Genomic DNA, 25854 nt, shown 5'->3' on the forward strand with positions numbered 1-25854 from the left:
CAGAAGACAAAAAATTAGCTTTGAGTCAAGGCGAAGGGCAATATTTTAAACTAATGCCAATATAACCTTTCCATAAACATGTCAGTTCTGTATATTTTCACACAGTAATAAGTTATAAATCTGACAAAAATCTCAACTTGCTTTAAAAGAAATCTATAAAACAGCTTGTACACTAACAAAGGAAAGTTTCATTAGAAAAGGGAGAAAGTTAAAACTGCAAATAAAGTGCAACTTTTTGTACTTTTTTATAATATTATACACCATTCGTAATTTTTAAAGACCTGGAAACAAATGAAAAAAAGTTAGACGACTAGGAAATAGGCAAATGCAGAACATCTGCAGTAGTTAAATACATTAAAATTAAACTTTATTTAGATGAGGAGTTGGAGGATGATGAACAAATGGCATGTGAGTGCCTGGGCTTCTCAATTTTTGCAACAACAGCAGCTCTTTCTTGCAATGAATAGCAAATTGATTTATAAACTCCTGTGAGGACCCCTTCAAATTATTTCTCTGTACTCCAATACAATGCCCAAGTACAAAATGTTGGGCTGTGACCAATTCATGAGATGCACATTATATCTACACTGTGAATATATGCTGTTTTAGGCTCTTGTCCCTTCAAATATACATGAGCAGTGATAGAGGAAAAAAATCACACCTATCTTAACAAGACAAGCTGCTCAAAACACATGGTTGTATTTTCCATACTTGCATGTAGTTGCATCCTGTGCTAGTGTGGCATCATCTGATAAGTAGAAACCAATTTGGAAGGACATAGCGCATAGTTAAACTATGGAATTTGCTCCCACAAGAGGCAGTGATGGCCATCAACATGGATGGTTTTAAAAGGGGATTAGACAAATTCATGGAGGAAAAGGCTATCAATGGCTACTAGCCATGATGGCTAGCTATGCTCTGCCTCCATAGCTGGGAGGCAGTATTCTTTCAAATACCAGTTTCTGGAAACCACAGTAGGGAAGAGTACTCTATGTGCTCAGGTGCTGCTTGTGTGTCCCATGGGCAACTGGTTGGCCAATGTGAGAATAGGATGCTGTACTAGATGGGCCATTGGTATGATCCAGCAGGGTCTTCTTATGTTCTTATATAGCGTGGCTTCTTTTCATATCACACCAACCTCCCTGAGAATTGACAGTATTAACATTGAGAGCAACCACATCTTTCATCCATACCATGTGTACCGTCTAACTGAACATTACCAGAGCATCTAGGATATGACCACGTGGAAGTAGCAAGTATGTCACTCAGGTAATGTAAGAACCAGTATTTTCTATGACAATGACACAGAACCCCCACAATGATGCAGTCTTGTTGAATACTCAGGAAGACAATTCATCAATGGTAGATAAATATCACCATGCATTAGAACTGATCGTAAATATCAACAATAAGATCATAGTAGAAACACAAGTAATCTGGCAATGTCCTGTGCGTCAGCTCTGACCTACAGCAGACCTTTCTTCAAACTGAATTTCCTCTACAGTCCACCAGATTCAATTTGATTATGTATCCCTGCTTGGCTACAGGATTTGAGAGTCTCCACTAATGCCTTTGGTTTTGTAAGAGTTGTGGCAATTCTAAAACCAATGCCAAGTTCATGTCATTTCAACAACTGAAAATGACTGCTCTGTTGGTTTCTCTCTAAGCTGCTGTCATTTGTGTAACACTCCCAGATTGTCCCTTCATACACTCTTAGTGAGAATTACCACGTTTATTCACATTTTTTCTTCCCATAATGCATTTATATCGAACATCAACCACAGTTCTCTACAGCATAACACATTTACTCATAAGTACACAGGCAAAGGCTCCCTGCCACAGAAGGAGAAAAGGGGGTGGGGAGGAAAAACAGAAAGGTTCTTAATGCACCAAATATGTGTTTAGCTGTGTCCCATTTAAATCATGATGTTTGGGGTTTTTTTCATTCTGGAGATTAAACAGATGACGAGTCTGGGAAAGCAGAAGCAGGTCACATTTAACATTCTCCTGGTTCTGCTTTCTTACGAACAAGAGCAATAGGAACTCTGCCAGAGAGACATAAGAGGTGAAATATTGACTATTGAGAAGGAGTGGAGACAAAAAGGGAAATGGCAAAAGCTCCAATCCCACAGGGAATTACAGCAGAATTAGAACTCAACCCTGCTAGCATAAAGAAGGTGCCAGGGTCAGTGAGCCAGGAGTCCCCAATACAGGGCAAAGCCAGGACATGAGAGCAGTACAGAGTGGAGAACCTTTCTTAACAGGGAGTGGGAGCAAGGCCCCCCACACCCACATCTCAAAAATGGCATACCAGCAATTTCCACTGCTGCAGCTGCCACCCTAGACTGGAAATTGCCAATGCAGGCATCAGTTACCCTTTCAAGAAGCCAGATTTGGCCCAGAGGTTCCACTTGCTGATTGCTAATGTACGCATTTGTTAATTACATTTAATATTTATTGAGGATACTTTTAACCAGTCCTTATTCAATTGATTCCAGGGCAAGTTATAGTGTCATTTAAAACAATTAAAACAATGATAAATAAACTAAGATCATGTTGTAATATAAATTAAATACAGAATAAATATTCCAGCATACCAATTGCAGCAGCAGGCCAACATCCTATAAACGGCTACTGACAAGTCAAACTTCCAGGGAGGAGGAGTTCCATAATTAGGGCCCCACCAATGAAAAGGCCCAATTTTATGTTACCACCTGATGAATCTCCCCTGGGTGCGGAACAATAAAAAGGGCCTCCCTTTCAGATCTAAGGATCCAGACAGGCTGGTACAGGGTGTTCCTTCATTTAAAATATCTGCACCTCCCTTTCCTCATAAGAAGCCCAAGGGGGCTAACAACAAAATAAAACCACAATTAAACAATTTAAAATATCAGTAAAAAAACAAATTAAAACTCTAAAAAGAAAACAGCAGCAGTAAAACTATTTTTTTCTCCAAGCATGTAGATTAAAACAAACATTAATACAGCCATCTAAAAACTGGAAAAGTATGGTTTCTACTAGCTTTCAGAAAGCCATTAAAGATGAGGTGAGATGACGTTCCTTCCTCAGGAGGGAGTTCCAGAGCTTAGGCACAGCTACCAAAAAGGCCCTCCACCGGTCCCCATTAAGCATATTTCAGGGGATATTGGGACACGCAACAGGACCTCTGGTGATGACAACATTCTGACAGGCTCAAATAGGAGAAAGTGGGCCTTCAGATTTGTTGTTGCTATGTGCCTTCAAGTAGATTATGACTTATGGCGATCCTATGAATCAGTGACCTCCAATAGCATCTGTCGTGAACCACCCTGCTCAGATCTTGTAAGTTCAGGTCTGTGGTTTTCCGTTATGGAATCAATCCATCTCTTGTTTGGCCTTCCTCTTTTTCTACTCCCTGCTGTTTTTCCCAGCATTATTGTCATTTCTAGTGAATCATGTCTTCTCATGACGTATCCAAAGTATGATAACCTCAGTTTCATCATTTTAGCTGCTAGTGATAGTTCTGGTTTAATTTGTTCTAACACCCTATTATTTGTCTTTTTTGCAATCCATGGTATGCACAAAGCTCTTCTCCAACACCACATTACAAATGAGTTGATTTTACTCTTTTCCGCTTTTTTCACTGTCCAGTTTTCGCATCCATACATAGAGATCAGGAATACCAAGGTCTGAATGATCCTGACTTTAGTGTTCAGTGATACATATTTGCATTTGAGGACCTTTTCTAGTTCTCTCATAGCTGCCCTCCGCCTTCTTCTGATTTCTTGACTATTGTCTCCATTTTGATTAACGACGGGGCCAAGATATCGAAAATCGTTGACAAGTTCAATGTCCTCGTTGTCAACTTTAAAGTTACATAAATCTCTTGTTGTCATTACATTAGTCTTCTTGACATTCAGCTGTAGTCCTGCTTTTGTGCTTTCCTCTTCAACTTTCATCAGCATTCGTTTCAAATCATTACTGGTTTCTGCTAGTAGTATGGTATCAAATTACTGATATTTCTCTCTCCAGTTTTCACACCTCCTTCATCTTGGTCCAATCCCGCTTTCCGTATGATATGTTCTGCGTACAGATTAAACAAATAGGGTAATAAAATACAACCCTGTCTCACACCCTTTTCTATTGGGAACCAATCGGTTTCTCCATATTCTGTCCTTGCAGTGGCCTCTTGTCCATAGTATAGGTTGCGCATCAGGACAATCAGATGCTGTGGCATTTCTTTTAAAGCATTCCGTAGTTTTTCATGATTTACACAAACAAAGGCTTTGCTGTAATCTATAAAGAACAGGTTGATTTTCTTCTGAAATTCCTTGCTCCATTCCATTATCCAACGTATGTTTGCGATATGATCTCTGGTACCTCTTCCCTTTCTAAATCCAGCTTGGACATCTGGTATTTCTCACTCCATATATGGTAAGAGCATTTGTTGAAAAATCTTGAGCATTACTTTACTTGCATGGGATATTAAGGCAATAGTTCGATAATTACTGCATTCCCTGGGATCCCCTTTCTTTGGAATTGGGCTGTAGATTGAACGCTTCCAGTCTCTGGACCATTGTTTAGTTTTCCACATTTGTTGACAATCTTTTGTCAAAATTTGGACAGATTTAGTCTCAGTAGCTTGCAGCAACTCTGTTGGTATGCCATCTGTTCCTGGTGATTAGTTTCTTCCAAGTATTTTAAGAGCAGCTTTCACCTCACATTCTAAAATTTCTGGTTCTTCATCATATGGTTCCTCCATGAATGAATCTGTCATCTTTGCATCTCTTTTATATAGTTCTTCAGTGCATTGCTTCCATCTTCCTTTTAGTTCATCTCGGTCAGTCATTGTGTTCCCCTGTTGATTATTCAACATCCCTACTCGTGGTTTAAATTTCCCTTTCATTTCTCTAATCTTATGGAATAGGGGTCTTGTTCTGCCCTTTTTGTTGTCCTATTTCTATACAATAACCATTGTAATAGTTCTCTTTGTCCCTATGTACTAGTCACTGTATTAGTGATCATGTTTCTATCTCCTTTTGCTTTTGCTTTCCTTCTCTCTTTAACCATTTTAAGAGTTTCTTCAGTCATCCATTAAGGTCTTTCTCTCTTTTTAACTAGAGGTATTGTCCTTTTGCATTCTTCCCTGATAATGTGTCTGACTTCACTCCATAGTTCTTCTGGTTCTCTGTCAACTAAGTTTAAAGCCTCAAATCTGTTCCTTATTTGATCTTTATATTCTTCTGGGATGTTATTTAAATTGTATTTTGGCATTATGAGTGCTTTGTTGGTCTTCTTTAGCTTTACTCTGATTTTCTATATGATCAGTTCATGATCTGTACTGCAGTCTGCTCCTGGTCTTGTTTTTGCAGAAAGTATGGAACTTCTCCATCTTCTGCTTCCAATTATATAATCAATTTGATTCCTATAATGACCATCTGGTGATGTCCACGTGTACAGTCATCTTTTCAGTTATTCAAAAAATGTGTTTGCGAGAAACAAATTTTTGGCTTCAAAGAATTCAATAAGACTTTCTCCTGCTTCATTTCTATCTCCTAAGCCCCATTTTCCCACAATCCCTAGTTCTTCTCTGTTCCCTACTTTTGCATTCCTGTCCCCCATGATTATCAGCACATCTTCTTTTGGTGTGTGATCAATCGGCCTTCAGATACCTGAGTCCTAAACTATTTTGTTCTTTAAAACAGAGGTGGGGAACCTCAAGCACAGGGGGTATATGTGGCCCTCCAGGTCTCCATATCCAGCTCTCAGGAGTCTCTCCAAGCTACATGCCCTCTCGCAAGGCTACAACCTTACCAGTCCTGCTCTGTGCCCTCCATGAGTGCATCTGACTGGCTGACATATATTCTTGAACTATGATAATGCCTCTTGCTTGCCTGAATGGAGAGACGAGTGTGTGGAAAGATGCAGAAACCTCTGAGTTGTGTACGTCTGCAGCGTAGCCTACTGTACAAAGGAAAGAATCACATCCATTGCTCACTTACTTTTTTGCCTCTGGCTCTACTTACCACTAGCATGCAGCCACCAGAAGGCAACCCACAAAGGAATGTGGCTCTTGGACTAGAAATGGTTCCTCACCCTGATATATCATTGTGCGCGGAAACAAATCTGAAGACAGAGCAGCTCTTTCAGTACAGGAGTCACTTGCTCTCTATATGCAATGGTTCTGTTAACAATCTCATCACCGCATTCTCCAAAGGTAGCCCTATGTAGGAATGCATTGCAATAACCCAGAAAAGATTTATATTTACATGACAATCATGTTTGTCCTTGTGGTTAGAAACAGTACTGCATGTGTTACTATTGCATAATTTGTATAGAGATGGAAGAAACAGAGACTACCTTGACGGCTCCTTTCCCAGTAAGGTCTTTACAGCAGTATACAGCCTTCCTGGTCATGGATACACAATCTCCTCTAACTGGACCAATTGCAAAGTTTGCATTACAAATTATAAAGATTCATAAGCAACTTTTTCACAATTGTTAAGGGGTGCCAATTTTACTTTTGTCCTCATCTTGTTTAAATCTTTAGCAAGGAAAAACTTACAGTTAGTGGGCTTCCTTGTACTTTTGTGTTTCCCCCCCCCCCGAAATATATTTTTTTAATTTGAATTGAAAGCAGCAGATAACAATGAGGTAGGAGTGGAACAGGTCTTAATTTAAGACCAATTTAAGGGTTAGGAAGCGTGCTAAAATATAAAAACCAAGGACTCAATATGGTACTGAAAATTAAATTTAATAAAATTAGTAAGACCTTTTTTCAGAGGTACTGAAAAAATAACCGCCATACAAACAAATCATAATACAGATTATATATGGTCACAAATTATAATTTAAAAAACCAGTTTTAAAAAAACCTTGATAATGCACAGGACACATCTTAATACAACTCCTCTAAATCTCTAAAATAACAATACAAACCAACATCTATCATATCTAGCATACGTGTTTCTTGCTACAGAACAAAACATCTCAACATTTTTCATTATAAAAACACCTCTATTAAAATTATAAATCCCTTTATATTAATAAATCCCTAAAAGAAATGAACAAGGAGTGGGAAATTCTGAATACAGAAAATCCTTTTTTTGACCCTTTGCTTTCTGAATGGTTGAGACACACAACCTAGTCCATAAAAAGTGTTATGAACAAGGTAAAACCATAAGCCAACATTTTCAAGAAACCAAATTCAATGCCAGAGACAAGATCCTATACGGAGAGAAAATACCCAGTGCCTTTGCAATAGTCTGGCGTTATCAAGACAATATGATTTAAAATAGATGATCTAATTCAGCCAAGATATATTCTGCACAGGAGGTTAGCTTGGATGATTAAAATGGCCTCTTCGGTGGCCTTCGGACTATGAAATTATATAAGGCTGCAGGATCAGCTCTGGTCTCATACCATGGAGATATTTATAACATATAACAACATAAATGGTTTAGTCACTAATGGGCACCCATCAACTGGAGTAGCACATAGCTTCTTCTGACTACAGTGCAGTGACCAACAAACACACACACACACACACAATGAAGAAAGGCAATGCTCATTTAGCAATATAGTGCAAAAGACCAGAAAGTAAATGGTTAGTAGCAAAGCGTAGACAATGAGACACAAGAGTCCCATTTGATATCTCCCAGTAAGTACCCTAGTAACTGCTTTGTCATTTGACAGGCTATACTATATGGCAATTAGGCTATACTATTTTCCAGTTTGGAATGGGACAAACATTTTAGTACATTTTTACCAGTCTCTCCAACCTGTATCACAGAATAGCTTAAAAAACAATGGTTACTTGCAATGAACTATAAAACTGTTAAAAGAAATGCAGCTGATGAGTCTGCTACATGTTCAAAAGCAATCTGCATCCAACCAGATTAGTATGCCTGCCAGTAATGCTTTCCCCTTATTACATGATAATACAGATAACAGACATAAGCAGGGTCTCAGGAAAGTGTATCAACTACGGAGGGAATCATAATGACTGTCCACAGTGTAAAGTATGACACTTCTCTTAACACCCTGTCCTCCTTTGCCTCATTTTAGTCAATACAATATTCTTCCATCATAATGACTTTGCTAACCCTTCGAGAAAGACATACTTTATAGAGAAAGCCCCATATTCCATCCCAAACATGTGATGGCATTACAAGATCACATATGCAGGGGTGCAATCATCCAGCAATGCAGGGGGTCATAGACCCCTTACTTTTTTGGGATCAGGGTCCCTTATAAGCAAACCAAACAGCATGAAAGGGGAGCACTTTAGCAACTGAGAAGATTCTACTCCCTTGATCTTTTGTGCTGAATGGAGCCAATCAGAGTGGAAGGAGGTGAGTCAGTCACTGAGAAGACTCTTCTTAGTAGTTAACATGCACCTCTCCTTTCATGCTGGCTGGAGCATGATGTGACTATCATGACGGGACCCTCCACTTCTGAATTTGCCACTCTGCTACTGCACATATGCCACAGATGGATTTTTTCACCAAAATTAATCTCAGAACTCCTATTTGAGGGCATAGATCACACAACCTCTTCTATTTAAAATTTTGCATGACAGAGGGCCATGGTCTAAGAAAAGTTCCCTATTTTATTTATTTAACCAGTTTTATATCCCATTTTTCCTCCTGAAGGGCAGTTAACGACATTAAAAAATTGACTACAGTCACAGAGCAATAATTTTTAAAACCCAACAATCTTATCCTCCACAGTTTGATTACAGCAGAAGAGTTAGTGGTAATGCTCCCTATATCCCAAAGGCCTGAACAAATTAAAAAGTTTCCAGATTGTGCTTGAACATGTCTAGTAAAGAGGGCAGCTGGATTTCATCTGGAAAGGAGTTCCATAAATGGTGCACCACCGAGAACAATCCTGTCTCACATCACAAGCAACCCCTGCTGCAGGAATTACAAGCTGAAGGAACTACACCTGAGCCAAATAGGATTGGGGGAGGCACTCCTTTAAGTACTTAAGATTCCAAGTCATTCAGGGATTTATGAACTAACAGTAATACCTTCAATTAGGCCCAGTAGCCTTTAGGCACCCAATGCAGTGTTTTAAGGATAGAGTGATATCATTCTAGGCCCTCTGCACCAGCTGCAGCTTCTGGAAGTCTTCAAGGGTAGCCCCATTTATATAGCACTGCAGTAATCTATTTGGGAAGTTATTATAGCATGGATAACTGAGACCAGACTGCCCCAATCCAGAAATGGAAGAAGCTGGCAACCCAGCTATGGCTGGGCATAGGGCCTCTAGTGACAGTCTGAAATTGAGTTGTACTTCCAAGCCATGTTCCTGTTGCTTCAGGGAAAGTGCTACCCCGTATGGGGGGATATTGGCTGCCTAGTTCCCAGATCTGGGGGCCATCAACTCACAGTAATTCTGTCTTGTTGGGATTTAGCCTCAACTTATTTTCCCTCTTCCAGTGCACCACTGTCTCCAAACACAGCCTCTCCCAATTCAGACACAAGGAAGAGATAGATACAACTATCTTCCCTCAGCAGCTTCATATAGATGTTAAACAGCAGTGGGATCAAGACAGAACTTTGTGACATCCACAGCATAAATGTGATGAGTCAAAGCAAAAGTCTCCCAATGCTGTTTTCTGGTAGCAGCTCTGTAAGCATTAGTGGAACCATTGTATTACCGTGCCTCCAAACCCCATCCCACAGAGCTGCTCCAGGAGAATACCACGGTCAATGGTATTGAAATCCACTGAGAGAAGATTCAGTAGGGTTCCTTGTAAAGATCACCAATCAGGACCACCAAGGCTATTTCAGTAATGAATCCAGTATCGTGTCTGTACTTTCAAATATGTTGCTTTAGCATTTGAATTAAAGCAACCAAAAATGTCTGACAGAGAGACCAGGGGGTACTGAATACTGCAAGATGCCCTAGAGAATACTATCTATCTATATTGTGTATGTGTGTGTACCCATGCATGCATGCATGCACACACGCACATACAGACCTTGTTTGGCAGGGATCTGGTCATACAGTATTAGAGGTGGTGCTGGTAGCAGGTAATGTCCTCACTCTAAAAACATTCCTAGGTGCAGAGCTTTATGCTTCTTCAGTTGAGTGAATGGCAACCATTCATCTATATGGTAAAGTAAAGAGACATCACTGGGGTGGAGGTTAAACTTGCTCCCTGCCCTTGAACATTCTAGCCAGTGAAAATCAAACCTAGTACTGTCTGTACAGATCAATCCTGGGTTGTTTCTTGGTCACATTTAGAGTATGACAAAACCTTGAGAATGAGCTTTCATAGTGTTAAATTATATCCAATATCAGCCATAAAGGTGATGATAAGTGGCAGCTTTAATATTTACACACAAGGCATGGGTCACCTGAGGTCTTCAAAGAGGCCTGAAGTGCTTTCCCTAGGGCAGAAATGGTAGAACTTGCAAGTTTAATATTATTGTTCAAAGCCAGGGTGAGGAACCTATAGCCCTCCAGATGCTGTTGGACTCCAACTCCAACCAGCCCCAGCCAGCAGTGACAACGGGTCAGGGATGATGTGTGTTATATTCCAACAATCTCTGAAGTGCCACAGTCCCCACTTGTGGTTAAAGGAAACAAATTGGCTTGCATGATAGAAATACAAGATCTGAAACCTTCTAGCCCAGTAAAGGACATATGGTGAAACATGTGCATTGATATGAGGCAGTAAAAGAAAATAAAGGGGCGGAACCTGCTGTGAAAAAGGACTTTCTTGAATTTTATTTACTTAATTACGCTAATGCCAAATGTAGTTCAGCTTCAAGTTTTAACTAAACTACCCACAGTTGCCAGAAAAGCCTACCGATTTTAAATAATTCCATCTTAACATGGGGGGAGCGAAATATAATTGAAATAAGAATTGCTATACCTGTAGTTCTATTATGTTCCTAAGATGTCTTTATGGAAATCGCAATGATCTGAGTTAATATGATTGAAATTGTTACTATTATTTGTTTCCCCCCCTTTCTATGTCTTTTTCTATAATTTATTATAAGCTTAATTCATCTATGTTCAGTATTATTTCTTATTATTATTCTAATAGAATAATGTACAAGTGGATTAATGTATGTATATGGATTATGTCAATGAAAAATAATTTAATTCAATTTTCTTAAAAAAAAAATAAAGCTTTAACATTCTAAATGAGCATGTAAACACACAATGCACTCAGAAGGTATCCAAATGACCAAAGTGTACTTTAAGGGTACCTCATCTTAATCTTAATTTGGACATGATTTGGATGACTAACTCAATTGCTCTTAGACATCTTCTTCTGTCTTATGGAAAGGGACCCTCTCCTTGATTTTCTGAGGAGCCGGCTGTAATGAAACAAGCTGGGAGACAATTAGAGTTGTTAAACACAAGTTACAGCCCATCTTAGGCCTAACTGGTATTGGTGGATGGCAGCAAAGGTGTCTTAGTTCTCTGTTACTACTATGCCTGCTCAGAATTGCCCAGTAGAGCATTTTCAGGTAGGGGTCAGGAAAAATCAGACAGGAACACTAGTCAAGTAACAGGATCAAGTCAAGCAGGATCCTGCTCATAGCCTGCTGTGAGCAGGCCCAACAAGACTTGCAAGATCAAGCGCCTGCCTCCACTGCCCCCTTCTCCTCCTCAGTGTCCAAGCAATTTATTTGCATCAGAAGGGAGGGTGGAAGTGGATGCTCCAACTCCTGGGCAAAGTATTCATTTCTGCAAAGGAAGGGACTGGGACTACATGTCCCAACATCTCTGGAGAGAAAATGACAATATTTGTGACAATTTCAAGTGGGGAAAAGACCCACTGGCACTTGCAGGATCTTTTCCTTGATGGAAATTGAGGCAAACAGTACCATAAGGGATGCTGGGACATGAATCAGTGATCCCCTCCAGATCCCTACCACTGAGAGCTAGAGTGCCTGCCTTCCCTCTACTGCCTTTTCTTATCCCAGGCCCCTGTGGTGGGGCAGGGGGAGGTGACAGCATTTTTTGTGAACCCATGAGCTCATTGGGAGTGTATGTAACACACCAGTCTTTTATGGGTGCTCACAAGGGGTGCCCTAAAAAGATCAAGCCCTTTTCAGGGTAACACAGGGATGCTCTTTTTCTGGATGGTTAAAGGCATTTTAAAAACTTGTGAAGGTGGATCAGAATCTCTGGAGGCCTGGTGTGACCAACTTGTAAGGCATTTTGCCAACACACTTGCATCTGCTCCAACATATATTGTTATAGAAGAATCTAATCCAGTGGTCACTAGAGCTGCATCTGGTCAGGTTCAAAGAACTCCTTTCAATTTGTGCAACCTGAGGAAGTAGAGAAAAGTGTCACCACATCTCTCTTGAATCCATGTCCATCATAGCTGATTAGATCTGCTGGGACAGGGCAAAGGGAGTGGGTCAAAAGGGTTATAAATGCTTCTTTGAGAAAAGGGGAGACCCTGGCTGCTCATAAATCACCATGGACATGGATCCAAGAGACTTGTGATAGGCCTGGTTACAGTCATTTATAACCTGGTCACCTCTAGGATGGCTTACTGCAATGCATTCTACATGGGGCTGCCATGGAAGACAGTCCAGAAACTTCAAAGGGTGTAGAATGTGGCAGCTACGCTGTTGTCTGGAGCCAACATATTATGCCAGATTTGTGCCAGCTACAACTGTCTACCAATTTGTTTCCATGTTCAATTCAAGGCACTAGCTTTGGCCTTCAAATTCCTAAATGATCTGGGGCCAGGTTATCACAGGAATTCCCTGTCCATATGAACCTGTTTGGGAACTTTGCTCTGTTTCTGAGGACCTTCTTACATATTCACCACTAATAGAACTTTGGTTGGTACAAACAAGAGAGAGTGCCTCTTTGACTGTGGCAACCAACTAGTGGAATGATCTCCCCAGAGAGGGGTTTTTGGCCTTTGAGAGTTTTGTTTCAGTGGACAGTTTAGGCCTCGTAAGATTTGTTGTTTTATTGCTACTGTCTGCTCTATATTGCCTTAATTAGCTGCTATTTCATTGTTATTTTAAATTCTTCTCTTATATTGTTTTTCATTGGGTAGTTGTATAAATTGCCTTGTGCCTGCTTGCAGAGAAAGGTGGGATGACAAAATGATGTGGTAAATAAATAAAATAGGCACTCATACGACCATCCCCAAATGGGTTTGCTCATTAGCAAAGAGCATCAACAAAAGCTAAACACCAGGGCTGGGTTTCCACAAGAGGCTTTTCAGCCTCCAATTGTGCTTGCTTTCAATTTGAACAAGCACAGATAAATCTTGCCATTCTATCAGCTCCCCAAAACACCCACACACTCCAAGTCTGCCAAAGATAAACAATAACAGCAATGCTGTATGGGTTATTACATCCATCCTCTCTGGGGTTGAAAGACTTCCTGTTCAATTAATTCCTTCATTAATTCCTATCCGTTTGAGTAAGTTTTCCCTGTCTCCCAACAGGAAGTGATAAAAGTTACAAGGTCAGTTTGCTTCAGGGCAGCTTAACCTCTCATGAAGGTTACTGTCTGCAGTCTCAGCATACCAGAAACCAGATATCTGCAGCAGCTCACTGGGCCTTTTAATAAGTTCCCACCATCTGGGTTCCAGTAATTTCTTCACATTCCATCAGAAAATGAAACTGGTTTTAAGTTGCCACAGCATAAAACATGTGTAGCAATCACTGTTGAGGAACAAAAGGCTGCTACCCCTGTTAATCCCCCCCTCAAAATAGATTAACACAGGAACTTAATATGAAGCATTTCCAAAACATGCATCCAAAGCAAAAGTAATACTAGCGCTGACAGTCAAGTGGCATAGTACACAAATGATAAAACAGAAAACATGGAAAAGTTAGTCTGTGTCATACAAATATATAAAGCCATCCTTAGCATTGCTTCAATGTTGGGTGCTATTTCAAAAATGTACTGGGGACCCCCCTCCCCTTAAATGTTTTAGATCACAAATACATAAGAACCACCTATTATTATTCCTCAGAAGCAACTATATTTTTAGACATTGGCCAGCTCTCCAGTTCTACATACTGGGTGACCATTGTTATAAACAATTCTAATGGTCCTATGTTCCATCAAAGTCACAAGCCCTTTGTTTACAAAACAGGTGACTGTTTCACTGTATTAACTGATTCATTTATTAAGCAAATGCTTTTAAAAACATGCTGATGTTTTGCAACTGGTCTTGCCTATTTCCAGTAGGTAAAACATACAATGGAGCTTTATAGAAGCTGAATTTAGATATCACAGTCAAACCCATGCTCTGTTCACCCTCTTCCCTTGTACACTCTGATTCCATCCTGTTCTTCCTGGGCCACAGTAAGCATATGTCAGAACTAGGGAAAACTATGTTTACCACCAACTATAGTTTGCCTTCAAACCAGAATCTGAAACTAGAGTTTGAAATGTATTTCTGATTCTGGTCAGAGGCAAACTCCAATTAGTGGTAAGCATAGTTTTGCCCATTCTTGACATAGCAAACTAACATCGCTGCAAAGAGCAGGAGGAAATGAGAGTGTGCGAGGCAAAATGTATGCCTCACAGCACAGAGGGGCACAGAGTATGTTCCCAATGCCCTAATCATGGTTTAGCTGCGATGTCTGAACTGAGCCTAATCTTAATAAAAATGCCCCTCTTCCCATGAGATCTTTTGCACTTCAGTGATCTAATTTCATTGGCTCTCTATGCCTGGCTTTTACATTCTCTCCAGCACTTCATGTTCCTGCCACCACCTACACTCCCCCACATGCAACTACCCTACCTTTGACCCTCTCTTCTTATACCACTTCATTTTTAATTCTTGTTAGCACTTAGTATAAATTTAGCCACTCTATAAATAATATTTAGCTTATGATAATTAAGCTCACAGATATCAAAGGCTGGAAAAGTGTCATTTCATTATTTATAGGCCTATTATAGACCCCCCCCAAAAAAACCCCACATTTGCTGATGTTTTCTACCTTATAGTTTCAGAAACTGGTAACAGCACTAAATCAGGTTGCAGACAGAACTTCACACTTCTTTTTTTAAGACTGCCTTCTGCCTTCATATCCCAAAGGCCTTAGTGAATCTTCCAATTATGTGCTTATATATATCTTGCTGTGTGTTCCACATAATCTATCGTGGCCTTTAGGTGAGGGGAAAGAAGGTCATCCTGTTATAATTGGCTGCTTGTGTTGCATTGATTAGGGGTTTGATCCCTATCCAGGATACAGAAGATTATCTGATTTCATGTCACGAGGTAAAGATCTCCACCTGTATAAATAAGGAATTCTAGAATGCTTCAGCCTTGAAATCTTACTGATTCTTGCAGATCGTTCACATGGGACTATTGCCCTATGCAAGTGATCACTATCATATTATTCTAATCAAACTGGGGGAGAAAACAGGGGCTGCACTCACTGCCCTCCCCCGTTGTGTCCTTGTCGCCTTGCTCCTCTGCTTTCCATGCCTTAGAGAGGGAAGTTCTAAAACAGGGAGCTTGCTCTATACCAGAAGTAGCCAACCTTTTTGGACTAGAGAACACATTTCAAATTTTGGGAGAGTGCTGGGGGCACCAATTACAGAATGGGTACCATGGGGTGTGACCTAACACAAAATATCAGCATAATCATGGTGAAGCTTTTCCCATAATTGTATTTGCATACTAAAGAAGACTTGAATTTCTGCCTGACATAACAGCTGTTAAAGGCACAAGAACCCTGATTTTCTCCAATGCCAATCCTAAACCAAAGACTATGCTGCCATCTTATAACCACTTAATGGGAAGAAAGCCCCATTAAACACACTTACCTCTAAATTAGACATGTATACCATTGTACCGCAAGTTAACTATACAGCAAATTCTTAATGAGTCCTTGGTCTTTAGTTCCTGCAAAGTAGGAAACATGCCTAAGCCTCTTTGAAAAGTGTTCAAATTTGCCTTTTGGGTGGAGGGGATTGCTTAACATTCATCCACACTTACTGTAGCCATGAAGCTCACTGGGTGACCTTGGGCTAGTCACTGCCTCTCAGCCTCATGAAAACCCTATTCATAGGGTCGCCATAAGTCGGAATCGACTTGAAGGCAGTACATTTGTAGAAAATAATTTCTAGGCACTACCTGATCTCAGGTGAACCCAACACAGGAAATATCATCCTGGTTGCTATGGAAAAAGGAAGGGCAAACTATGGAGATTCTAAGGACTAGAAAAAAAGAGGAAAAGTGCACTAATGGGTAGTAAAATGGCTGCTCTTTAGGACTGCAGGGATTCGTATTGCCTATTCCAAACAACTCACTTATCTATCACAGCTCTGAGTTCACTCATTGGTAAATATCACTGGCAGGACGGAGACCAGGCGGGTTCATTTCACATAAATTGTTTAGAAGGGTACCTGTACACTTTGTTCCAAAACATTCTTTCTAGGAGGGCTAGAGACTTAGATTTTTAAAAAAATGAAAGTTCAGCTTCTGGGCTACCTGCTGGGGACACCACTAAAGGCCTTCACAGGTGTCATGGTGCCTGCTGGTGACAAGCTGGTGACCCCTGCTCTATACACACAGGCTCCCCATGGGGTATAGAATGCTGTGCAGTCAGGTTATAAATCACAGAGGAAACCTACATAGGTAGAGCAGGAGCAACAAGACAAAGGTCAGTCAGGGCTGCCCAACCTTTCCCCTTCATTTGATTAGAATCACACAAGGAGGACCACCTGTACAGGGCTACAGTATCCTGTGAACTCAATCTAGAGACTGTCTCTCCAAAAATGGCTGGGAAGTATCACTCAGCACCTAGAAGATAACCTCACAAGCAACTGCTAATACAAACACCCCACATGGAAACAACTACTGCATAGGAAAAAGCATGTAAACAGAGTTTATATGCTGTGTGAGCAATCCTTACAAGCTTACTTTATTTGGGGCAGCCTCTGGAATTTGTTGGCTTCCTTTACATTTCTCTAAAGGAAGAGGATTTCTCATTCTATAAACAGCACAGTCATCTTTTAGGGGGGATGTGCATGTGCTGGAAGGCTATGATTGGCTGTGGATTCACAGCATGTGAAATCTAGATCTATATGCAGTAGTACAGACCTGTGCAGAATCAACATCACATGTAAGGCTGAATCTGTCTCTGAGGATCTTTACATGGCACTGGATAGACACGCACACACATGTCTGTGCAGGAATTGCTCAACTCTGCATAAAACAACATACTGATCCAGACTAATGGGCATGCATTTTGCCATGGCTTGGTTATAGTGTTACATCACTATGCAAAGAGCTATGTTTAGTCCTTCAAAAGCATGCAAATCTCTTCATGAATTATTCTCTGGAGGGTAACCTTAAATATATCATAAAAACGGAAATTTTTACCGTGAATTTCTATTCCTGGGGATTCCTGGAGGACAGTCATTGATCTTGGAATGGCGCCTCCCTCTGGGTTGGCAAGCAGGGTCCACTTCAGATGACTTCACCCTGGGGGAGGGCCATCCCGCTCTCTCCAGCCTGGCTGGACAAGCAAGATCATCCCTTCGCCCCCTCAGATCACCTGACTTGAGTGTTGGGGTCCATCCTTCCAACATTCCCTGACTTGAACAGAAACTGAAGAAAGGAGTAGAAAATTGCCAGGAAATCCCTGGGTGGCCCTTACTACTACCCCACATGTAAGGCGCTGGCAGAAGCCGCTAGCCTCCAACCTGCATTGCCCGAAAAAAACCAGAATGAAGCAGTGGGAACTGTCCTCCAGGAACCCCTGGGAATAGAAATTCATGGTAAGAATTTCTGTTCTCCCCCCCCCCCGAGGTTTCTGGAGGCCAGTCATTGGCCTTGGGATATACCAGAGCCCTTAAACAGGGTGGAATTCTAGGAATGCAGGTCACGTCCAAACACCCTCTGCAAGACTCTCCGCTCGGCTGCATCAGCAGAGGCCCACAAAGCAACATTATAGTGCATAGCAAATGTGTGGACTGAAGCCCATGTTGCTGCATTACTGTTGGCATACGGTTGGCACCAAAACCTGCCCACACCCTCCTCAATAAGGCTGTGGCTGGAGGCCTCAGGCTCCTCCAAGATGCAGCCTAGATCCACCTCCTCCATGCATTGTGACCCCACCCGATCCTATGGTAAGGGTTGGGAGGGTTGATAAAGCTGCTCTTCCTTCCGTGGCTGAGAAACAGAGTTTCTCTGCGCTACGCGCAGTAACAGTCTCAGCAGCACAGCAGCCACCGCTTGCCCAGAGGGTGGTCGCACCTCAGCGAGGGAAATGCAACCCGCTACAGCAATCTCCCTCCTCACACCGACGCCTAAATGAAATCCAGCCTCCACACTCAGCTAAGGACGGTGGGCGGGGGGAAGGGAGGGCAGAAAGAAAAAACTGAAAAGGAAAGAAAAACAAACAAACAAAGGGAAAAAGGGCGGTTTTAAACACTGAAACAGCTGAACTCTTATGGAGCTCAGTATGACCCAACCGAACGCTGCAGCAGGCAGGGCCAGTCTGGGGAAAGCAGGATGGCCCCTCCCCCAGGGTGAAGTCATCTGAAGTGGACCCTGCCTGCTGACCCAGAGGAAGGCGCCATTCCTAGGCCAATGACTGGCCTCTAGGAACCTCCAGGGAAATTTGCTTTTCCAACTGATCCCAAAACAAGAGATTATAAAATGCAGAACTGTGGGGTGGAATGTATACATTAATTTATGTACATTAATCATTCATTTTATTCTGAAAAGCCACAGCAATACTACTAAGAGAATCTAAAGGAGTTTTACTTTTTTAGAAATAGACTCCGTATAGGAGTGCTTCTTATCCGCTTTAATAAATATTTCTTGATATTTTAAATTTTATTTTATAAGTAAAACAGTAGGAGCTACAATTATTAATTTATTAGCTTTTGAGAGTTATTCCTTTCGTGGAGGCAGTAAAAAGAAACTTAGCTTCCACAAGTTAATGTTTAACAAAAGGTCAAACAAAATGCTTCAAGACTAATATATACCTTAAATCAAAGTATTCTGGTTCTACCAGTTAGTGAATTGCTGTTTGAAACCTAAAAGCTCTAACAAAAGCAACAATTCAGATACACAAAGGTAGATTTAAATTAAATATTAGAAAAAACATTGGACAATGAAGTAACCTGCCTCACCTTCTGGAATCTCATTCCTTTAATGTTTTCAAAGAAAAGCTGGGTAAATATCTATAGCTCCTTGGAAGAAAAGTAGGATATAAATGTAACTAAATAAAAATGTCTCATGTCAGGTCTGCACTACAGACATGAGGCTTCCTTGTAGCAGCACGCACATATTATTACAAGTTTTACACTAATTAAAGTTATCTAAAGGAAAATCCACATCCTCAGGTGCAAGGCAGAAAGACACCTAAAGGGGAGTTGTAAGTGCTTTTAGGGGTACATGCTCACAGACCTCTGCAGGATTGGGAACACTGCATTATCAGAGTTCCTGACTGGGAGGAGAACTGTATATATATTAAGAGAATACACCTGCAATCCTATTTCAGGCTGTCTGCTCACTGCAAGAAGATTGCTCTCTCTCTCTCTCTCTCTCTCTCTCTCTCTCTCTCTCTCTCTCTCTGTGTGTGTGTGTGTCCATGCGCGCGTGCATGCGTGTATACATGCAGATATTGACATATATCCCTGAAAGGGATAGTTTGTTTTTCATATACTTGCCCTCTCTGATAAATGAAACAGTTGGTAACTAGGGAAATAAATTACAATAATGGACAAATAGCATCACTACAAGAACTGGTAGTAAAGGCAGAGGGTCACAAAAAGCAACAAGAATAGGCTTCCAACACAATATCTGTATCTGTCTGAGTTCATGTGAGATAAAAATAAGGACACTACCAATCTATATCGATTTATAGCCAGTTGTAAAAAGGTGGTCATAAGATCAATGCGTCAAAGTCTCACCTTCTTTAATCAGTAAAGAAAACCAGTGGGAAAGGTTGAAGTTAATTAAGTTAAAATATACAGAGCCAAAGCAATGTAAGTCATTAGTCACTGAGGATAAGTACACTAGGAAATATTGGTAAAACAATCAATAGAAGAAATACAGAATTTACCAGAGGGAAAAGACAAAATATTTCTCTGAAAAGTTTCAATCCGGCGACAATGCATCCCTGTTTTTAAACTATCAGCCAGACTATTTTGATAGAACTGAAAACTAGAGTGTTATATCTGCTGAGACTCAGTCATTTACCTTAAACTTTCAAGTTATTGTTAACAGCAAAAATGATTAATTTAAAACATGGCATTTGCATTATAATTCCAGTTTCAAAACTAATTTCAATGTACTAGTATTCCAAAAGTTATTGGTATGAGTTAATCCACAGCCTGCAATGTGAGCAATGATCTATCTCTTGTATTAAAGCAGGTCCAGGGGTGAAACAAATTCTTTATTAAAAGCTTCTGCAGTATTGATGCTCAAATGCTCTTAGACACACAACAGGCACAGAAACATTACTGAAGTGTTCTTTTTCTTTTCATAACTCAACTTCAGTATGTGTCCTTTCTTTACAATATGAAAGCACCTCGCTATCCATAAAATTGCTTGACCAATCAGCTTCTAAACAAACTACAGAAGAACAGTTTCAACAAGCTTTCATAGAATCCCCTCATCAGATTCAATTTGAATTGGTTTTAATAATAAAACAATTTTATTAATCACAAATGTCTGGCATAACAGTTTTACCACCTTACAAAATTATGCTTCCAATTAACTTGCAGTAATAACAACACTCTCAAAGCAAGACAATGATTCAAATACTATTTAAAAAAACGTTGACCTTTGTTTACATATCTCTTTTACCAATTAAGGGCCATTTTAGTGCTTCCTTGGAAAGCTTCAGCAGCGACTCTAAATTGCTGGTAAAATAATATTTATTTTTACGCTCTTTTGATTTTATTTATAAAATATGAAGACATCTTCAAATAGCATTTCTTACAAAGTAGTGGAGAAAAAAGCCAACCCTCCTACATGGAGTCTAACTCTAGACTTGCATAGGCCAATTATGGTACAATCAAAGCTACAACCCAGCAAATCTGCTGCTAGTTGTAATCAGCTACTTGCCTTTGAAGGATTATGTATATACAGCATTCTGCACAGAGAAATGCAGAGATAGCAATGTAATTATGAAATAATCCAGACCAGCTTTCTCATGTGAGGCGACCATACTTTCTTTGAACATTGTAGGGAGAACGCTGAAATTGCAGAGTAAATGTACTTTTAAGATACAGATAAAGAGCCCTCTAAATAAGTAGCCAGTGTAGTGAAATGGTTATAGAGTGCTGGACCAGGAAGACCAGAGTTCAGTGAAGCTACATTTTGAAATAACAGAAAGTGCTAAAAACTATTGTCTTTGTGGCTCTCAGTTTGGCTTTGCATTGGACCAGCATATTCAAGAGCTCTACACACTCTCCAAAAATGGATTCAGAAACCTCTTGCTCTCAGTTACTATTGGGAGTACCAATGATTGTTTTGGACAATACATGAATAAGTCACCTAGATATAACAAAGTAAATGCTTTCAATTTTCAGGAAGCTGCAGCTATAATAATATTATCTGATAAATAGCTTCAGAGCTGTTGTCAGTTCTCAACAATCATGCAAAATACAGAGGACAGATAGACACTATGGTTAAAGGTCAGAAGCAATACTTCTTTGCCAACTGTAAACACTGTAGACATCTATAAGTAAAGAGTGAATGATGAAAAGAACTGCAGGCTTTGATGACAAAAGTACTGGAGGGAGGCTCCCCTGCCAAGCTAACTCAGCTAATGAAGAAGTGAAGTGTTACACTCTACTTTCAGTGCTTCATTTGTAACCAGAGATGTGCTTGGGTTGAAGTTTGTCTGGAAGCTGTTTCTAATTCAACACAGAGGCTGGTTTTGAGGGAACAGTGTGTTGTTCACAGCCACTCTGCTGGTCTACTACCTTGGAGATGTGGCGAGAACAGTAGCAGTGTATATGAGTGATTTAGAAACCCCCTCCTGAAACATGTTAAAGATTTATTACTGGTAAGTTTTGGTTCAAATGTGGTTCCTGTTCTACTCGTTTTCTGGCATACTATGGTTTGGATGGTGTAATTTCACCTGCATATGGGTGCCATGGATGGTCTGACCTTTGGTCCAGAGGCAAAGTGTTGGACTCAGATACCCTTTGATACCTTCGAGCTCTATGATTCAACAAGATTAACTGAGGCCTACATAAATAGACTGTGAGCCACCAAGCTGAAAATGCAGGCAACCAGCCATACAGTACAGCCTACCAGATGCTTTAACATTCCCCACCCCTGCTTTTGCAATCCTGGGCAAGCTGCCAAAACAAGAGGCTTATCAAGCCCCTGGCAGGGTGCCGTACACAACTGGTGGGTAGTATTCAGCTCAGTGACTCACAAATTATGCAGGTCTGGATTAAAGGACTGAGGCTTGCTATTCTATAATTCTTTTAGCTATGAAAGTTATTAGGTGAGAGATGGGGAACCCGTGGCTTTCCATATGTTTATTTATTTATTATTTATTTATTTATTGTATTTGTATACCGCCCCATAGCCGAAGCTCTCTGGGCGGTTTACAGTAACTAAAAACATTAAAAACAAATATACAAATTTAAAACACATCTTTTAAAAACAATTTAAAACACAATTTTGAAAATTGTAAGAAGAGGAAAGTCTTGACCTGGCACCAAAAAGATAACAGTGATGGCGCCAGGCACACCTCATCAGGGAGATCATTCCATAATTTGGGGGGCACCACTGAGAAGGCCCTCTCCCTTGTTGCCACCCTCTGAGCTTCCCTCGGAGTAGGTGCCCGGAGAAGGGCCTTAGATGTTGAGCATAGTGTATGGGTGGGTTTGTATCGGGAGAGGCATTTCATCAGGTATTGCGGTCCCAAGACGTGCAAGGCTTTATAGGTCAAAACCAGCACCTTGAATCGAGCTCGGAAACATACAGGCAGCCAATGCAAGCAGGCCAGAATTCGTTTTATATGTTCGGACCATCTGGTCCCTGTTACCAATCTGGTCGCTGCATTTTGCACAAGCTGCAGTTTCCGAACCATCTTCAAAGGCAGCCCCACATAGAGTGCATTGCAGTAATCTAACTTGGAGGTTACCAGAGCATGGGGTCAGCTCTCAGCAACTGAAGCCAGGTTATCCCTGTCCAGATGGGGCGCAGCTGGGCCACCAACCGAAATTGGTAGAAGGCACTCCGTGCCACCGAGGGTACTTGAGCCTCAAGTGACAGAGATGGTTCTAGGAAAACCGTCAAGCTGCGAACCTGCTCCTTCAGGAGGAGTCCAACCCCATCCAGGACAGGTTGGACATCCACCATCTGGTCAGAAGAACCACCCACTAGCAGCATCTCAGTCTTGTCTGGATTGAGCCTCAGTTTATTAGCCCTCATCCAGTCCATTGTTGCAGCCAGGCACCGGTTCAGCACATTGACAGCCTCACCTGAAGAAGATGAAAAGGAGAAATAGAGCTGCGTGTCATCAGCATACTGATGGCAACGCACTCCAAAGCCCCGGATGACTGAACCCAACAGTTTCATGTAGATGTTGAACAGCATGGGGGACAGAACTGACCCCTGTGGAAGCCCATACTGGAGAGTCCAGGGTGCCGAGCAATGTTCCCCAAGCACCACCTTCTGGAGCCGACCTGCCAAGTAGGAGCAGAACCACTGCCATGCAGTCCCTCCCACTCCCAACTCAGCCAGTTGTCCCAGAAGGATACCATGATCAATAGTATCGAAAGCCGCTGAGAGATCAAGAAGAATCAACAGGGTCACACTCCCCCGTCTCTCTCCTGACAAAGGTCATCATACAGGGTTACCAAGGCTGTTTCTATGCCAAAACCAGGCCTAAAACCCAACTGAAATGGATCCAGATAATCGGTCTCATCCAAGAGTGTCTGGAGCTGTTGGATTACAGTTCCCATCACCTCTAAACATTGGCCATGCTGGGTGAGGCTGATGGGAAATGGAGTCCAACAACATCTGCAAGGCCACAGGCTCCTCCATCCCTAACTTAGGCATTTGTAGCTCATAGTAAAAAGGGCACCAACAGTTAAATTTGCTGGATTCTCCTCCTTGACAAGCTCTCTCTCTTTTTACAAATTCTTTGCTTACAATTGACTTCCAAGATTTTTGGAGATCACAACCTAATGCAATATGCACTTACCATAAATATTTCTCAAGTACGATTTACACACACCCTTAACTTGAGGCATAGGTTTGATTATATTAATAGATTTCAAATAAAATTTAGCTGAGCATCTTACACAATTTCAAATTAAAATAGCATAATAAAATTCAAAATTGCAATTAAAAAAAAACCCAGAAGGGCAGTGTAAAACCAGACCACACTTGTTCACACTAGTTAATTCCTCCAGTCACTATATCCCAACTGGTCTCAGACGCTGCTCTATAAACTACTTAGCATCATGACCAGAGGCACAAGTGGGCCAGGTGGGGCAGTAACTGAGGGCCCAGCACCTCACAAGGGCCCAAGACCCTGGGACTGACACTACTGCACTATGGTCACTCACAAGCCCCTGGGCCATCCTCAACCAGCAGCCCTGGCCACCTGCTTCCAATGCTGGGTCAGCCCTCAGCTCTCTTACTCACAAGTAAATTGGGAGCCCTTTAACAGTACCTCAGTCGATGAAAAGAATAGGAAAGAAATGAAGAAGAAGCAATCAGGCATGGGGACAAAAGGGTAGAGCGCAGAGGCATACCAATAGCCAGCCAGTAGAGAGACCCCAGTGCAAAAGAGATACAAGGTGCTTGTCAGGACCCTTCCTGTCAGGATCCCACCTCAGGCGTCACCTGCTAGGATCCTGCCTGTGGTCACCGCCTTGTCACGGTCCCACCTCAGGGTCCTGGTCTTTAAACAGTTCTCTCACCTGCTCTAGCAAAGATTTCTCAAGATCCCACTGCTAAGCAGCACCACCAGACACTCCCTGTAAAACAATATTGCCTTGAGACTGTGCCTTAGTCTCCTCCTGCTTATTGTTACTTTGTGTCTGGGTGCACTTGCAGGCCACAGCCCCCCTGTATCTTTGTGCCTATAAAGAATATAGTCCTGGGTTGTCTGGATACCTGATGAAGTTACACTACCTCTTCACCGCTGCCACCATTGATACTGTTTCCCAACCTTGGTATATGCCCTGCCCACCCTTCTGGTCTGTGTAAACCCAGCCAAGGATCAGGCGTTAGGTAAACAAAGAAATATTTATTTATATACACAGGGAATAACAAGATTACTTAAAGGTATAGTCAACAAGAGTGTTGTTTCATAAGATGCGTTACTCTTTATGTTTCTAGTCATCAATAACCTGCGTCACTACCCGCCTAATTCAATCCACCCTCCAAAATCCAGAACCAACCAACGAACTCCTAAACCCACCAACTAAAACCAACCAACTGAACCAACCCTCAACTGTCATCCTCTCATTTATACTTTCAGACCCTCAAGCGCTCAGCCAATCATATTACAACACGCATCAGCATTCCAACCCATGTACTTCCCCCTCTCACTCAGTCCACTTACCTCATTTACTCTAATAAACCCACACTTACCATATTTACAGTATTATAAATACGGGGCATCACAGTGCTCTCTCCTGCTTGGCCTGTAGCTGCATGTCTACCTGCTGCACCTTCCACCAGGTAAGCCAAGTGCCCCCACCCAAGAAGGGGTGGGAGTTTTGGCCAAAACGCCAATGAAACACTTTAAAAATATGTATTTGTCCTATAAACAGGAGATAAGTGTCTTGGCAATAAGCATTTAAAATTTGTTTTAATGTTTTGATACATTACATTCTCATATTCATTTTTTTCCCTTAACTCTTTTTCTGAACCTTTGTATTTTGTTAAGGACACCAACTTCTTTC

General features: G+C 41.2%; 1 protein-coding gene across 1 annotated transcript in view; it reads right to left on the minus strand.

Annotated features, from left to right (window-relative positions):
• The window catches only part of JARID2 (jumonji and AT-rich interaction domain containing 2), a 331782-nt gene that overhangs the window by 88636 nt on the left and 217292 nt on the right, over positions 1–25854 (minus strand). The gene's annotated exons all lie outside the window — the stretch shown is intronic.

This window comes from Rhineura floridana, chromosome 1 (genome assembly GCF_030035675.1).
Source record: "Rhineura floridana isolate rRhiFlo1 chromosome 1, rRhiFlo1.hap2, whole genome shotgun sequence".
NCBI classification, from domain to species: Eukaryota; Metazoa; Chordata; class Lepidosauria; order Squamata; family Rhineuridae; genus Rhineura; species Rhineura floridana.